A 16,641-nucleotide genomic window follows, 5' to 3' on the forward strand; every position below is an offset into this window, starting at 1 on the left:
GGAAGCATGGCAGAATCCAGGCAGACATGGTGCTGGAGGAGTTGAGAGGTCTATGTCTTGAACTGAAGTCAGAAGAAAGGGAGTGGATTCTACACTGGGTGGAGCTTGAGCATAGAAGACCTCAAAGCCCGCCCCCTTAGTGACACACCTGCTCCAACAAGGCTATATTTCCTAATAGTGCCATTCCCCATGGCCAGGCTTTCAAACACGAGTCTACCGGGACCAAACCTATTCAAAACCAACACACCAAGGAAAGAAATTTTATTTTGGCTCCTAGTTTTAAAGGTTTCAGCCCACAGTCAGCTGGCTCTGTTGGTGAGGCAAAGTGTCAAGGCAGAAGCACGCGACAGGAGGCTGCTCACCTTGTGAGGTCCGGAAAGCACAGAGAAGGGGCCCAGAACAAGAAGGTCACATCACTAATTGGATCCTACTTCCTAAATGTCTATCAATCTCAATGGACTACCAAATCATAAAATTGCAGCTTTTATAACCACTAACTTCCCCAAAGTCCCACGTCTGAGTCTTGCTCCATTGAAAACCAAGGCCTTCACACATAAGCCTTTAGGGACATACTAGACCCCAAGTATTTCACCTTGGTTCTTTAACTAAACCTACTGTTTTTCTTGTAATGTTATTCCAGAGCATGCAGTACTCAGATGGTTCTTACCTAGTGGATTTGTTTGTTCGCTTTGTTTGTTTGTGTGTGTGTCTCCTATAGGATAGAGTATGTATAATTTCTTACTTCCTCACCTTTCTGAGTCTTCTGGGTAATGTCTTGAAGTAGGTCTTGGCCCTAAGGACATGATCTCTTTTTTGCAGAAACAAGCTGATGAAGATCATCTGCTCACAGGAGACTCCTCTAGGAGATGGACATAAGGCTACACATGAACTCCACACTGAGGACATACTAGTTATCATTCTAGAAGTCTATACACACAGAAAGCACTTATGAATTCAAATAGTTGGACTTGGATGACCTCAGAGAACCTTACTGTTTCTTCTAAGACGGCCAGGAGCAAGGATGCTTGGCCAGGAGCCCTGTTGTTAGATGTACATTTCTACCTTCAGTCTGGTTATTTCCAGCCATGCTCAGACACAGCCTTTCTAACATGTGTGGGCAGAACCCTATCCGCAGAGCCTCTCCTGGCTCCTTCCAGGTTCACTGTCCTCCTTTTCTCCACCCCTAGTTCTCCTAAGACTTTTCTTGGTTTCTTATTTTCTTGAACTCAGAATCTTTTCTCCACTTTAAAGAAGTCAGAGGGGAGCTCTGAAGATATTCCACACTTGAACATGAGTTAGCATGCTTGGAACATGAATGAGTAGGGTTTCCATCACTGTGACTCAATATCTGGGGTAATCAACTCTTTAGGAACAAAGGGTTTAGTTTGTCTCAAATATTTCAGCCCATGGTCACTTAGCCTGTGGCACACATGGTACACCCTGACAAGGACTCATGAAAAGGATGCTCACATTGCAATGGAAAGAAGGCAAAGATAAGATACAGGAAATGGCTAGTCTCAATATATTTTGTTAAGGACATGCCTCTAACTAATGAGTTTTCTTCCATAAGGTCCTCCCTCCCTGCTTGTCTCCCTTCCTATCTCCCTTCCTTCCCCTTTCACCAGCTGCAGATAAGACCACAGGCTGGGCTAAATGTTTAACATATAGGCCTTCAGGGGACACTGAACACCCAAACCATAGCACTGACTGCTGAAGATTCAGGGAGAGGCAATACCGAGGATAGACGCTTTAACTGAAATAAATCCATTTTTCTGCTTCTGTAACAGAATATTAATTTATGAAGAATTTAGTTCTGACCATTCTAGTGGCTAGAAAGGCCCACCCCTTTAATCCCAGCACACTGGAGGTGGATGCAGGTGGATTTCTGGGTTCAAGGCCAACTGAAAATCTAGTTCTAGGCTAGCCAGGACTACATAGTGATATCCTATGTCAAAAATAAATAAATAAAAGGTTAGGAAGCACAAGAATACAGTGTCAGCATCTGGTGAGGGATTTCCTTTTTGGCTAAGTCATAACAGTGGAAATACATAGGCAAATTACACAGGCACAGGTTTTATGGAGGTCTATGTGAGCATGACCTCCCTAGGTTCATCTTTGAATGCCTGGTTCCAGGTTAGTGGAACTGTTTGGGAAGGATTACAAGGTGTGGCCTTGGTGGAGGAGGTGTGTCACTGGAGATGGGCTTTGAGGGTTTAAAAGCCCACACCACTGCCAGTTAGCCTTTTCTTCCTTTGCCTCTGACTTTTAGATAAAGGTGTAAGCTCTCAGCTACCTCACCAGTGCCCTACTTGCGTCCCTAATGCATGCTTCCTGCCATGGTAGCTGTGGACTCTAACCCTCTGGGGTTTTGAACCTCAAATTAAACTCTTTTTAAAAAATTAGTTTCCTCAGTCATAGTATTTAATAACAGAAGTTGAAAAAGTAAGCCAAATGTACACACAGAGGGGCAGGGGATGTGGGGAGAAGAGAAAGGAAAGGAACTGAGAGCACACTTTTCAATAAAATCAATCTTACAATTAGTAGCTCAAAAATAACATTAAAATTCAATCTATTAGCTATTAAGTAAATAATAACCAAGCTGCAAGTTGTAGAGTTCGAGAGGCTAGGTATATAGGAATGGGGGGGTACATGTATCTCCCTGGGAGGGGGCAATAGAATAGATTTAATGGGTGAAATGGGGGCAAGGGGATGGGAATGAGGGATCAGGTTGAGGAGGAAAATGGAGAGACAGCTAGAATTGGGAAGAATTTGAGGGTGGTGTAGAAACTTAGTGCAGTGGAAACGTCTTAAAATATATGAAGGTGATCTTAATGGAGTCTCAGGATAATGGGAGATACAGAATCCCAGCTGGTCACCTCATTACCAAATGAAGCTTCCAGTACCAGTACTGTGTTACATCCAATTGAGTTGTTGGCCAAGGGATTTCATGGAAATCCCCAAACAACCCAAGCTGTCACTAAGATAATAGATTGTTCTCCACAACCTGACAGCAAGGCCCCATTCCTAGAGATACCACCCACAAGACTCACCTAACCTGGAGAGATCAAGCTGGTGCCCACATAGAACCTATACTTTGTCTTTTAGTGTCTTTTGTGCAGGAAGATGGTCTGAATGCTACCAAAAGAGAAGCATAAATGCCAGCCTAGCCACAATGCTGTCATGCCTGCAAAATATGCTAGGGCATTGGTGGTAAAACGCTTATGGGAGTAACCAACCACTGTCCGATTTGACTCACGGTTGCTTGGTAACCCAGAAGCAGAGACTAGGTATCCCAGAGACCTAGGGTGGAGCCAAAGACTGCTTGCCTTGACAAGTGGTGATAAAACGACTCCTGATGATATTCTTTTATTTTATTTTTAAAAAAGATTTATTATATATAAATACACTGTAGCTGTCTTCAGACACACCATCAGAAGAGGTGCATCGGATCTCATTACAGATGGTTGTGAGCATGGCTATTCTCCTGCCTTGGTGTTCTGAGTGCTGGGGTCAGTCATGAGCAATCACGTCAGCTTGGCTACTGCTTACAGACACTGTCTCTTGATGTTTATAGGCACCCACTCTTAATGTTGTTAAAATGGCTATTAAACTTCAATGCCAGTGTAGCAGACAAACTCAATTAAGATGAAACTTAATTGGGATTGTAATGGAATGTAACTGTGGGCAGGGGTGCATGTCTGCCTGGATTAACCCCCTACCCTGACCCAGGATGCCCGGCACTGAGGGTCTCTGGTAGCTAATAGCATGGCAGAATCCTCCGGAATTGGAATAAATGTGCCTGTCCATTGGATGTCTGTGCGCCTTGGATGTATCCAGTCTGGCAGACAAGCCTCTCACACTTATTTTGGAGACAGATGCTAAAGTGGGAGGCGTCTGAGTTCATCCACGGCAGAATCAAAAGACAGCTATTCCCTCTTTTCTTATCTTTGAGAATCGGCCACAGAAAATCCACAGAGCATGGAACCTTATCTTCCGAACTCTATCTACTGACAAAGGTTTTTTTTTTTCTCTCCCTTGTAACCACGAGGATCTTGTTAAATGTCTATGATGTGGGAGCCTCTTCCTAGGTTAAGAGGTCAAAGCAAGTTCTTGACTTCAAATGCAGAAAACCTCTGCAGAGAAGGCGCCCATATGTGAGAGGAGAGCGGTAGTGAGTGGTGGTGGTGGGGGTCTCTCCTGTGGCTCAGACTGTCAGAGAGGGATTCGAGAGAAAGCCTGGGGACTTTGTGGTCAGAGCATCCCACAAGGGTGTGTGTATATGCGCACACATAAGAACACATGTATCTTGTATACCTTGGGCTCTAGCAGGATTAAACAACAACCGTCACCGGGGTTTAATTTAAGATTTTAACATGTAGGCATAAAGTCATTCATATCTCCAGTCAGATTCAGGAATTGATCAGGAATTTGTTTATTTCACTTAAGTTGTCAAAGTTACAGATGAAGTTTCTAATTTGTGCCTTAATTTTCACTTCATTGGAATTTATGCTGTCTCTTTAGTTCTTCTGATGTTAGTAATATATTTGTGTGTGTGTGTGTGTGTAAGAGACAAGGGAGGAGGAAGATTTTGGGCATATCTGCCTACTGTGGTGTATGTGTGGAAATCAGTCTGCTTGTAGGAGTCAGTTCTCTCTCTCTCTCTCTCTCTCTCTCTCTCTCTCTCTCTCTCTCTCCTCCCTCTGGAACCCTACTTCCTTTCTTTCCTTTTCCACCCCCCCCCCCCAACACTTGCTTAAATATCTCCAAGACTAGAACTCAAGCCTAAGTGCTCTCTCTGTGCACCTTGATCTTTCATTCATTCCTGTTTCCTGCGGTTGGTCCAGTGTCCATGTTTTCAACTTTCTCTTACCTGTTTAAAAAAAAACATAGATGTCAGAACTTCTTTGCAAACCATTTGTTTTTTGTTTTTAATTTTACAGCTGAGTCCCTTTCTCTGGGACTCACAAATCACATAATGAAAGATAAAATGACTTGTTTTATTCTGCCTCTTGGTGAAAGGTCTTGGCTTGTGGGACGAGTTAGCTTTACTTGGCAATTTGAGGTAATCAGGAATCGATGAACAGCTTTGATGCCTTTATCTGTTTTAATCTTTGCACGCAGAGTTAAAGAGAGCCATAAGTCATGGACTACAGTCGAGAGACTTACAATTCATGTTTGTTTGTTTTTCCTGGGGGGGGGGGGGGGAGACTGGAAGACTGAACCATAGGTAAAAGGAGCTCTTTGGAAAACCTCAGAGATTTGAGGTAAATCTCACCCAAATGACTTTGTTACTTGACCCTGTTAATCTCCATTATAAAACGGAGATAATCCTGAACTGTTGGCTGGGTTGTTTTTCCAACTTTAAAGGGAGGGTTCTCAGAAGCAACAGTTGCTGTTATTAACTCCTTAGGGCTGGGGTGGGTACTGGTGTGTGTACTGGTGTGCCGAGGGACCGCACTAGCAGATTCTAGTCAGATCCTGACCCCCTTCCTCAACCCCTCACTCCTTAAAGTGTAGAGCAAGAGAATTGGCGTGTAAGTCTCAGAAGGAACTGGCAGGCTAGAGTTTACTTCCCTTGGGCTGGAAGCCACTGTGGCTTGGTCTCTGAGTGTGCTCAGTGGTCAAGGGGCTGATGCTGTGGTCAGACCATCTGAGACACTCCCTAGCCCGGAACATCAAAGTTTCCATTTTCAGTGTCTCTGAGATGAAAATGATGATAATTTTGTTTATTTACAAATTAAGTTAAAATGAAACGAGTCACCGCAGAAACATCAGAAAATGAGGCTTCATAATGGTCAAATAGGGGAGGGAGGGGTCTGGAGCAAATGAAGGGTGAGCAGGCTTTCCAGATCCTTCTTGAACTCTGCTAACACATAGGGGATCTATTAACTTCTGTCTTGGGGTTTTTTGTTTTGTTTTTCTGTGAAGAGATCAAGGCAACTCTTATTATAAAGGACAACATTTAATTGGGGCTGGCTTAAAAACATTCAGAGGTCCAGTCCAGAAGAACATGGCAGCATCCAGGCAAGCATGGTGCAGGAGGAGCTGAGAGTTCTTATCCCGAAGGGAACCAGAAGACTGTCTCCCACATGGCTAGGAGGAGGGTGTCAAAGCCCACCCCCACAGTGGAACACCTACTCCAACAAGGCCACACTTCCTAATAATGCCACTCCCTGGACCGAGCATATTCAAAGGACCACAGTTTCTATGCCATCTTTTTTCGCCCCCTCTCCCTCTTGTTTTATTTGAGACATGTAGCCAAGGCTACATTCAGTCTTCTTGCTGAGTGGTGGGAATACATACAGAAGATGTGTGCTTCCTTGCCTGACTCTTTACTCCTATATTCTATTTATTCTGTGTACATGAGTGAACGTTGTAGGGTACATACAACAATTTATACACACACACACACACACACACACACACACACACATGGGTGTGCAGGTTTGTACACTCTAGGTTGTGACAGGTCAGGGGAGGACATCTGGTGGCTTGCTCTATCACCCTTGTCTCTCTGTGGTATCACACTGCCTCTTCTCTCGCTCCCACTCTCTCTTTCTCTCCCCCCCTCCTCTCTCTTTCCCCTCCTCTCTTTTCTCTCTCTCTCTCCTCTCTCTCTCCCCCCCTCTCTCTTCCCCTCTCCTCTTTTTTTCTCTCTCCTCTCTTCTTTCTCTCCCCCTCCCCATCCCTCCCCTCTTCCCCTTAAAAGAAGTTTAACCCTTTCTCCTTCTTAACCTGCCTCCTTTTCCTTGTTCTCTGGAAACTGAGTCACCAGGAAACCACTGAAGTTGAAGTAGGTCAGTTCAGTAGATGATGCTATTCCAGGCAGGCTGTCTCTGGGCTCCGGCCAAAGACTCACCCACAAGAAAGAAAGGTTACTGAGCAAGGACATGCAACTAGTAGAGGAGGCAGAAGAGCATCGAGTGGGATCCAGAAGGGTCCTGTGGAAATGACATTCAGTATGGTGCGGAGCAGCTGTTGGGAGAGACAGTGAAGGTGACAAGAGGTTAAGGTTCATATGTCTAGGTCTGATGATGGGGACGTATGGGGGCTTGAAGGGGATAAATAATAAATTCTGTTAGTGACAGTCTCACAGAGGACAAACAGAAAACCAACTTCACGAAGGGTTTACCATCCAGAGGTCAAAGAAGTACACTGCCCCGGGCAGTTCTTGAATGTGTGTCTAATGTATAGCATCTTAGTTAATCCTGAAAGCAACCCCATTGAAGAGTATTGTTATAAATTCATTGTACTGGCTGGTTTTGTGTCAACTTGACACAAGCTGGAGTTATCACAGAAAGGAGACTCAGGTGAGAAAATGCCTCCATGAGATCCAGCTGTAAGGCATTTTCTCAACTAGTGATGGGGGGAGGGACCAGACCATTGTAGGTGGTGCCATTCCTGGGCTGGTAGACCTGGGTTCTATAAGAAAGCAGGCTGAGCAAGCCAGGGGAAGCAAGCCAGTAAGTAACATCCCTCCATGGACTCTGCATCAGCTCCTGCTTCCTGACCTGCTTGAGTTCCAGTCCTGACTTCCTTTGGTGATGAACAGCAATGTGGTAGTGTAAGTTGAATAATCCCTTTCCTCCCCAACTTGCTTCTTGGTCATGATGTTTTGTGCAGGAATAGAAACCCTGACTAAGACACTCACCTTCACAGTAATCAAAATGAATTAAACCGCAAATTGATGATCTTGTCAAATAATTTGACAGTAATAGACTCCATTTTGAATCCATAGAATGACATTCTGGATAGTAACTTCTCCAAGCTCATTCAAAAGTTATAGTTTAAAAAATTCTTTTATTTTATTCATTTTTATCATGGATAATTTGCCTTTGGAATGAACCTGTAAAATAAGTCAATTGGTGCTAAGAGGTTCACAGGGCAATCATGTAGATGGAAAACAATGGCACATGTGTACAATTACAAAGAAGGGTAGAAAGTGAATTTAGCCTGAGCACAATGATTGGGAAGCTAGAATCTTACAAGCTGTAAATGCCAATCTTGATACAAAATAAGTTATTAAACGTGCAAATGAAGATTACACACATAAAGCGAGCTCTCCTTTCTATAGAATTCACTCCTTCCCTGCCATGAGAACATTCACTGCTTGTCTTAGAGTTTCTATCGATGTGATAAAACACTATGACCAAACCTAGAGAGGAAAGGGTTCATTTCATTTATACTGTTACACTAGAACCCATTCATCTAAGGATGTCAGTGTGGGAACTCAAAGCAGACACCAAAGGGGAACGCTGCTCACTGGTTTTCTCACGGCTTGCTCAGCCTGCTTTCTTATATCAGCCAGGACAATTTTCCCAGGAGTGGCCCCACCCATAGTGACCTGGGACCCACATCAGCCATCAATCAAGAGAATGCTCCACAGGTGTGCCTATGGGCCAATCCTTGGGGAGGCATTTTCTCACGTAAGATTTCTTCTTTCCAAATGATTCTAGCTTGGGTCAAGTAGACATGAAAGCCAGCCAGCACAAATCTTACCTAGATCCTTAGAAATCTGGGCAAATGGAGTCTCCCTAGACCTTTTCAGGAAACCATATGATTCAAAGAGCTTTTACCAAATGTCCTCACCAAACCCCAGCTATTGCTACAGATCAGACATGGGTAGCCTTCATAAGTCTCCACTGGTTTGAAGGCAGGCCTTATGGCATTTGCCAATCTGAAGACTCTATCCAGATGTTTGGCCTGCGTTGGAACCAGCTCTTACCTCAGTAAATCCTCGTGTGAGTGTTGTCCCAAGGCATTGAGCTTAACTGCTTCCACATGCTCTAGGACACTGGGACGGGGGAGATTCCACCATTACCGTAGGTTCCTTTTTGACTGTAACCTTCATAGCAAGGTGACTTAGCTTTGGCTGGAGGCCAGCAGAATATCCACCCAATATTATTGCTCGGTTCTCTAAGTCACCACTTTGTAATCACCCTCTCAAAAGAGGTCACACGGAACCACCAGCAGACCCACAGGACAGGCATTGCTCATCTGATCTCACAATTGTTAAGCATCAGCTCAACTCTGGCTCCTTTATAGATTCCACGGGCGGTGTGTTATCTGTGTTCCTGCCCCTACAACCAAGATCAAGATTTTGCCTTTGCTCGGATCAATCTTCCCAACAGTACTCTAATTTAATGAGATGTTTCTTGGTTTTTTCCCACGTGTTCCCCAAAATGGCGCAGTCAAAAGGTAACTAACTGCTCTTTCAAAGATTCTTCTTGGAGACGGTTTTCATAGCTATACTGTTGATTTCAGGATGGGCAAAACCTCTCTCTACCAGCCATTCCCACATAGTTGCCCTGTTGTGGATGGCGTGGGCCTTCTCCGAAGCTCTTCCCACTTCTTTCTTAGACAACACGATCAATTACTGTAGTTTCTCACCCTAGGCCAGAGCGGAGCATGTAGATTGATAGTCTAGTCCGATTTAGATATGATTAAAGGCACATTCTTTTTTTCTTAATTTTAAAAAGTTAATAAAGACATAATTACAGTATTTCCCCCTCCTTCTCTCTCCTATGCCTTCCCTACCCACCCATGCTCTCTCCCAAATGTCACAGCCTTCTCATCTCTAGTTATTGTTGTTACACACACAGACAAATGCACACACACACCCTGAGTCTCTTCAGTGTTGCCTGCTAACCACTTGGGCCGACCACTTGGGATTGGATAACTAATCAGGGGCACTTCCCTGGCAAAGATTAAGTTTTCCTCTCTCAGCAGCTGGTCATTTTTTTTTTGGATTATGGGTGGGGCCCATGAAATCTGTGCCATCTGTGTTAGGTGTCTGTTGATTGTTGTTGCAGTCTTTCAGATCTTGCTGAAATTGTGTATGGGTGTAGCTTCTGTGTTGTAGCTAGAAGGCACAATCTTACAGTAGACTTTCTGGCCCTCTGGCTCTTATTGTCTTTCTACCCCCTCTCCGACCCCTTCTGTGGTATTCCTTGAGTGTTAGGTGCAGGAGCTGTGTTGTGGATGTATCCGTTGGGGCTGGGCAACCCAGAGTTTTGATTAACTATAGCTTTTGGTAATGGTCTCATCTGCTGTAAAAAGAAGCCTCGCTGATGATGGGTAGCACACTTACCCATGAGTCTAAGGGTAAGCATGTCGAGCGAAATTAGAAAGCATTCTTGAATAACCTCTAAACTGATAACTCAGGAAAAGCTGAGAAAATCCCATAGACTTCCCAAGATCCTCCGGTAGTGCATCCCGACTTTCCACCTAGAGCAAAGGCCTTTAATATTTTCCTGTTGTCTGTCTCTAAAAGAATAAGACTCCGGATGAGAAAGTTACATCAGGGAACTTGGTGGAAGGTGAGGTTTGTTTAGGATGCGGTTCACACTCAGTGAGATGGGTCTTTTTTCTTCTTCCTTTGTTTCAGTATGTGGATGTAGTTCTGAGGCTGACAGGGAAAGGCACCCAGAAGCTTTAATTAAGGCTGAGGGCAGGTCAATGGAAGAACACTGCTTAGTTAGCAGGCACAAAGCACCAAAGAAAATGAAAACTGAAACAGAATTCTGTGACTCTCTAGCACCCTGACTATGAGTGTGCTGGTGCTGAGCTAAACTACCTCAGAGTCTAGTCCCTGTGGAGCTCTGGGCAAAAAGAGGAAGTAGGTTGAAAAAAATCTGCTGAGGACAGAGAAATGAGGCAGGTTCACACTTTTTCCTTTGCCCTGCTCTTTCTTCATCTAAAGGTAGAAGAAAATAGCGTTAGTCTTTTTGAAAATCTCCAGATTTTATTTCTTTGTTGTCATAGAGGTGGAATCCTTAAACAAAAACAACTGAAAATAACCTCTATCTATTCGGAGATGGGAGCGCTTCCTTTTGTGAGATTTCTAGACATAGTTCTAAGATCTCTTCTCCATCCTGCCAGAGTATGAAAAAAATTTTTCCCTGGTTTTTTTTTTTTTTTTTTTTGCACCTGTCAATTCTTTTAAACCAAATTCTAGTGTCTGATAAACCTGTGCAAACACAATCAGAAAACAGCATAACAATATAGCTGAATCTGAGAACATTACCTGTTCTACAAATTGTTTGGATTTGGGGGAAAATAGGAACCTGAACCGGTGGAGGAATGAATGTCACGTACAAGAATAGAGCTAACAGAGCAGAAAGGTCACAAGCTGGGAGGTTTGTCACCTAGGGAAAGAAGAGTCATCTTCTGTGTCATCTGGGGCTTTGGCTTCCCTACACAGGCTTGGTGCTGCTAGTTCTCATGAATGGCTGTCAAGAGAAGGGGCAGTCTTGATTTCTGAGAACAGCATTGTCAGGTCAACTCTTCCGGCAGTTGTGTGTGTTTCTCTCTTTGTGCATGTACATGTGTCTCTGTCTCTCTGTGTGTGTCTGTCTTTCTCTTTTTGTGTCGGCGTGCATGTCTCTGTATCTGTGTATCTCTTCCTGTATCTCTGCCTCTGTCTCTGTCTGTCTCTCTCTGTGTGTGCATGTGTGTGCATGTGTGTGTGTTGGTAGCAAATAGTTCTGTTGGGAAAAGACCATGATAAATACCCAATACTGGGCGGGAGAGGAGAGAGATAAGGATGTAGTTTCTAAGGTCTGAAGACCCTGCCATGCCTGTAAAAGCCACCTCATCACACAGTTTTAGACACTGCATTTTCTGAGGGATGTGGCCTTTCTAGATTCAGAAATGTCAGTGATAAACTGTTACTGAAAGTTGTCTATTCTCCTTAAGTATGGTATATGTGTATATGCATGTGTGCATGTGTGGGTATATGCATGTGTGTATATGAGTGTGTTTTCACAGTTTTCCACTGGGCACTGGAGAAAGGATATGGAATCAGAAAAGGCAGTATTTCCAAAACATTGGAATAAGGTTTTTTACAAAGAGCATTCTTAGCAAACTTGTGGTGCTATTTCACCTGGAACAACCTAGACATTGGAGATACTCCAATGCCAGACAGTTTCTTCCCCCTGCTTTTGATGTAAGAAAGAAATTTATTTCCCCCCTTTTTAATTTTTATTTGAGGAACATTTTCTATTAAAGATATTGGTTTGTCATCAGGCAGGACGTTAGCTTCTCACTGGCACACACTGGGGATCATGCTCATTTCCATCTCAGTGACTTCTAGATATTGATATTAAAGCCTAAAAATATCAAGTTAATTCACATTACCAGTGTTCTGCTATACAATTGTGGACATCCCTGAAAATGAATCTGAATTATAGAAGTAGCTTTCTTTTTACTAGAGAGGACAACGACTCTCTCAATAGTTTTCCCTCACCCTTTTCTTCTTTTAATAATAATTTTAACCAACTCTCTAGGAAATGTTTGTAAGGCTGGAGCTGCCCAATATTATCAGTAAGGTATTTCTGGAAATAAGTTTCATATCTGAGCCACGGCAGAGGACTAGACCTGATTCCTGCCGCAGAAGGTGAAACGTCTAGACCCTTCCTTGTTTTCTCTTAAAGCTAAAAACTGGATATACCATTTAGGCTCAGCCATCAGAAATACCTCCCCTCATCCTTTGAATTTTGAGCTGGCAACTCAAGCAGGTAGAACCAGAAGAGAAAACCCCTTCTGGCAGGTGAGAGGGATAATCGCAGGGACCCCTCACACCCATGTACAGGAGAGGCTGAGCTTGGCATCCTCTGCTGGTAGCTCTGTTGAGGGTGGCAGCTGCAGATTGTTGTGTTGGTGACTGGAGTGGCTAGCAGAATGAATGTATGGTCTGGGTGTAAACTACCTACTCAGTGGAGAGCAGCTGAACAGCTGGGAGGGCAGCATTCGGTAGCACCCTAGAACTAACAAGGTTATTTTGAGAGAGAGATACTGTGGGTTCTTGCTTCAGGAAGATAGACACCGGTAGAATTGAGCTAAAACTGAGTTTTGAAATTGGATGATAAATTTAGCCTTCAGTGGGATTTTATCAAAATGGCCTGCGTTTGGGTCTTAGGTTTCTGACTGTACATTCACATATTGTCAGGAGGCCAATTACCTCTCTGATGGAGAATGCTTCCAAGCTGGGAGAAATCTTCCTTCTTTTTCTTAGTAGATGAGAATCCCTTTTCTAGATTCTTACTGGAACCAAATACGTTTTGAACACATACTTCCTTGACTTGCTGGGATGTGAGTATATGCAGTCGGGGGTGGTTACTAACTTTGTTTTTGTTTGTGAGCTCAAGAACACTTAGAAGAGTGGTATTCCCTCACCGAGTCCTGGGATCACTTGAGAATAAACAAACAAATAAATAAGTAAATAAATAAATAAAGTTCAGGTCCTACCTAGAAAAACATCCAGTCAATGTCTCTGTGGTTAGGATCTAGGCACTGGTATTATTTTCAAGTGCCTTAAAGTGATTTTGAGCAGTAGTTGGTGATCTGAACCTAGGGCCCGGTACACATTGGCATGCACAGAACCACTCAGTTATAGCTTAGCCCTTCCCTTATATCTGATACAAGGGCTCACTAAATCACCCAGGTTGGCCTTGATCTTACTTTGTAACCCAGACTGGCCTGAATCTGTGATCTTTCTGTCTCAGCCTCACCCTCTCTCCCACCTCCCAAGGACCTGGGACTGCACAGATAGGTCCGATACTTAAAGTCTATTACTTAAAGGAGTTTAACAAAGTATTATTTGGCATGTTTTCACAAGTAAAATACCTACAGTAAAAATGATAACTTTATATTATTGAACAAAGAACAGAAGAACATGGCATTACAGACTAAGAAAATATGTGCCAGTTGAAGTCTTTTTCAGTTTTGGCAATAACGAATGTCTTTAGTTACTTTTCTATTGTCGTGACAAAAAAAACCACAAACAAACAAACAAACTTAAAAACCACAACCAAGGTAACATAGAAAAGAAAGAGTTAAACTTGAAGCTCACTATTCCAAAGAGTTAGAATTTATAACAATTATGTGAGGACACATAGTGGCCGGTAGGCAGGTATAGTGGGGTGCTGGGACAAAAGTCGGGGACTTACATCAGACCCACAAACAAGACGCAGAGAGCTAACTAAGAATGATGTGGGCTCACTCACCTTCAGTGACACACCCCAAAAGACCATGCCTCCTAATCCTTTCCCTTCCCAAAATAGTCCCACCAGCTGGGAACCCAGCATTCAATCAACTATATGAGCCTGTGAGGACCATTCTCATCCAAACCACCACAGCCAATTAAAATGACAAATGTTCATGAACCACCAGCTTCAGAAGACAGCAACACCAGAGTCATATTTTAAACAAAAGAAAGCGCACGTGGTATACGTGCATCTTGTATGAATTATATATCATATAAGCTATGTTCAAATGAAAATACATACCATATCCTAGGTAGAATAATTATAGAGAATGATATTGGGTTGAACAGCCAGGGAATGACTACGCGTATTCTAACCTTCTCTGAACCAGTCTTTAAGGGAAGTTAAAAAAAATCTCAAAAGCCCTTACATATAAGACATGGGTTAGAACTTGGGACAGAACACGAGGCCTGGTGTAAAGAGAACATACCTCACCAAAGCCGAAGATGGGGTGAGTGTAGGCATACTGGATGACTGAGAGAGTAGTGGGAGATGGAGCCCGGGAGGTGGGAAGGTGCGTTAGGAGGAGGAGCACGGTGAAAAATGAGAGGTTGGGAAGTCGGCAGGTTTTTCCATCCCAGAGAGTGAGATGAATCAATAAACAGGAGAGTTAGGATTTTGTTGCAGTAAAGATTAAAAATTAACAAACTTTTATCTCTCTGTCCGGCCCTGAGGTCTCACTCTTCAGGCCCGATTTTATCCTCTGGTGCCCGGTCCGAGCCCCCACAGCTCAACTCTTCCGTGCAACTCCCTTCCCTTGGCGGTTTTCTACCGCCTGTTCTCCGCCTCTGTCCCGGGGTGTTTCTGTACCCCAAAATCCCACACAAACACAACTATACAGCCCGACAGCTTTTCATACAGGTTTATATATTTAACTCTCAATCCACAAATCCTCTACACAAGATTGCATCAAATAGACAAAGATACAAGCTGCCCTTCTATATGAGATATTAGACCTGTAACATCCTTAATGTTCATAGCTTTTTAACATCAATAAATCTCACCTGGGTCCAGCTGGTCCTTGGGAAGCTCCATGTTTCCATGACCTCTAACCTCCGTCCTCTGACCTCTTCTGACCTCTCAGCCCTCTCTACTTCCCTTGCCCCACCCAGTCACTGGCTTTCCTCTATTTTGCTAATTAAAATGGGTAGGTTCCGTTGGAGTCACGTGACTAGGCAACCATTTTTTTTTGGGGGGGGGGAAGTGGAATTAACATTAAAATACAAACAGCTTCAGGACAATCTACAGAGTTTATCTTAGAATCTTTATTTTGTGCATAGAAGGGACTTTGGAAGTGGGGAAGAAACCGTCCTGAGAGCTCCTTGCCAACGGGGTGTGATACTTTCACCAGTTTCTGGTTGGGACGGCGCTGGCTTTGAAGCCTGTTAGCCTTCAGCTTTGCTGCTCTGCTCTGACTGGCCAAAGGGCATTGCGTTTCCTCACCGGGAGAAGCCGTGCCTGTGACCAGGTAGCCACTCTGTGGCTGTTGATGTCATTGTAAAATGCTTTGTCTGGGCTTTTAAACAGTCCGGCCGGGCCTTGCGCGTTTATATTATGGCTTCCGGTTTTGTGTATTTAAGAGATTTCTGTGTGTGTCTCTGCATCTGTGTTTCCTGTGCTTTTCCTATGACTCTTTTTCTTCTGTTTTGTCCTTTTCTGGTTTGCGTTTGTTTTATCTAAGTTTTACTTTAATATTATTTTTAGGTGTTTGAGAGAGAGGGAGAGAGAGAGAGGAAGAGAGAGGAAGGGTGTGGATTTGGATGGGAGGAGGGTAGAAAGAATTTGGTAAGAGTTGGTAGAGGGGAACCATAATCAGACTATATCGTGTGAAAAAAAATCTATTTTCAATAGATTTTCAATAAAGGAAAAATAATAGGTGCTCTTTCTTTAATAGTGCATTATAGTCCAGAGATTAGGATCTCAGCTTGCCCTCGTCTCTCTCTCTCCCTCTCCTTCTCCTTCTCCCTCCCCCTCTCCCCTTCTCTCCAGCTTAGGCTGGCTTCACAGTTGCTACATAGTTAAATTAGAAGTTCAGTCAGACTTCGTCTTCCACCTTTCATAATCACCCAAATAGGAATGGCCTCTAGTGGCAAACCTGAACACACCCGGAAGTTCTCAGCAGCTGTGCCTTAGGCAACAGTTCCACTTTGTCTCCTAGAAACTAACAGAAAGTATCCTTGAGGTGGAGTTAGCGAGGCAGACATCTCACTGAGTACTGTAGACATTTGATTTAATCTGATGGTTGACTTACACAGAAAAGACCTGTGCCACCCCATGCAGTACGTGGTGGCTGTGGAGCGTATCAGAGCCCCTGGGACCGAGCTGAGCCTTTGGTTTATTGTGGATATGGGATAAAAAAACATTTTTCACCTTTGAGGTCCTGTCATTTCATTGGACATTGGTGGCCCTGCCTTTGATGCCAGATGAAGGCAGGCAAAGGCAGGTGGATCTCTGTGAGTTTGAGGTCAGCCTGGTCTAGGGAGCAAGTTATAGGAGAGCAAAGGCCACACAGAGAAACCAGGTCTGGAAAAGACAAAAGCAAACCAAGTGAAATTGTTGACATCTGATATGGTCACCTGGACGTTCTCAAGGTTGT

Source organism: Micromys minutus (genome assembly GCF_963924665.1).
Source record: "Micromys minutus genome assembly, chromosome: 28".
In the NCBI taxonomy this organism is placed as follows: Eukaryota; Metazoa; Chordata; class Mammalia; order Rodentia; family Muridae; genus Micromys; species Micromys minutus.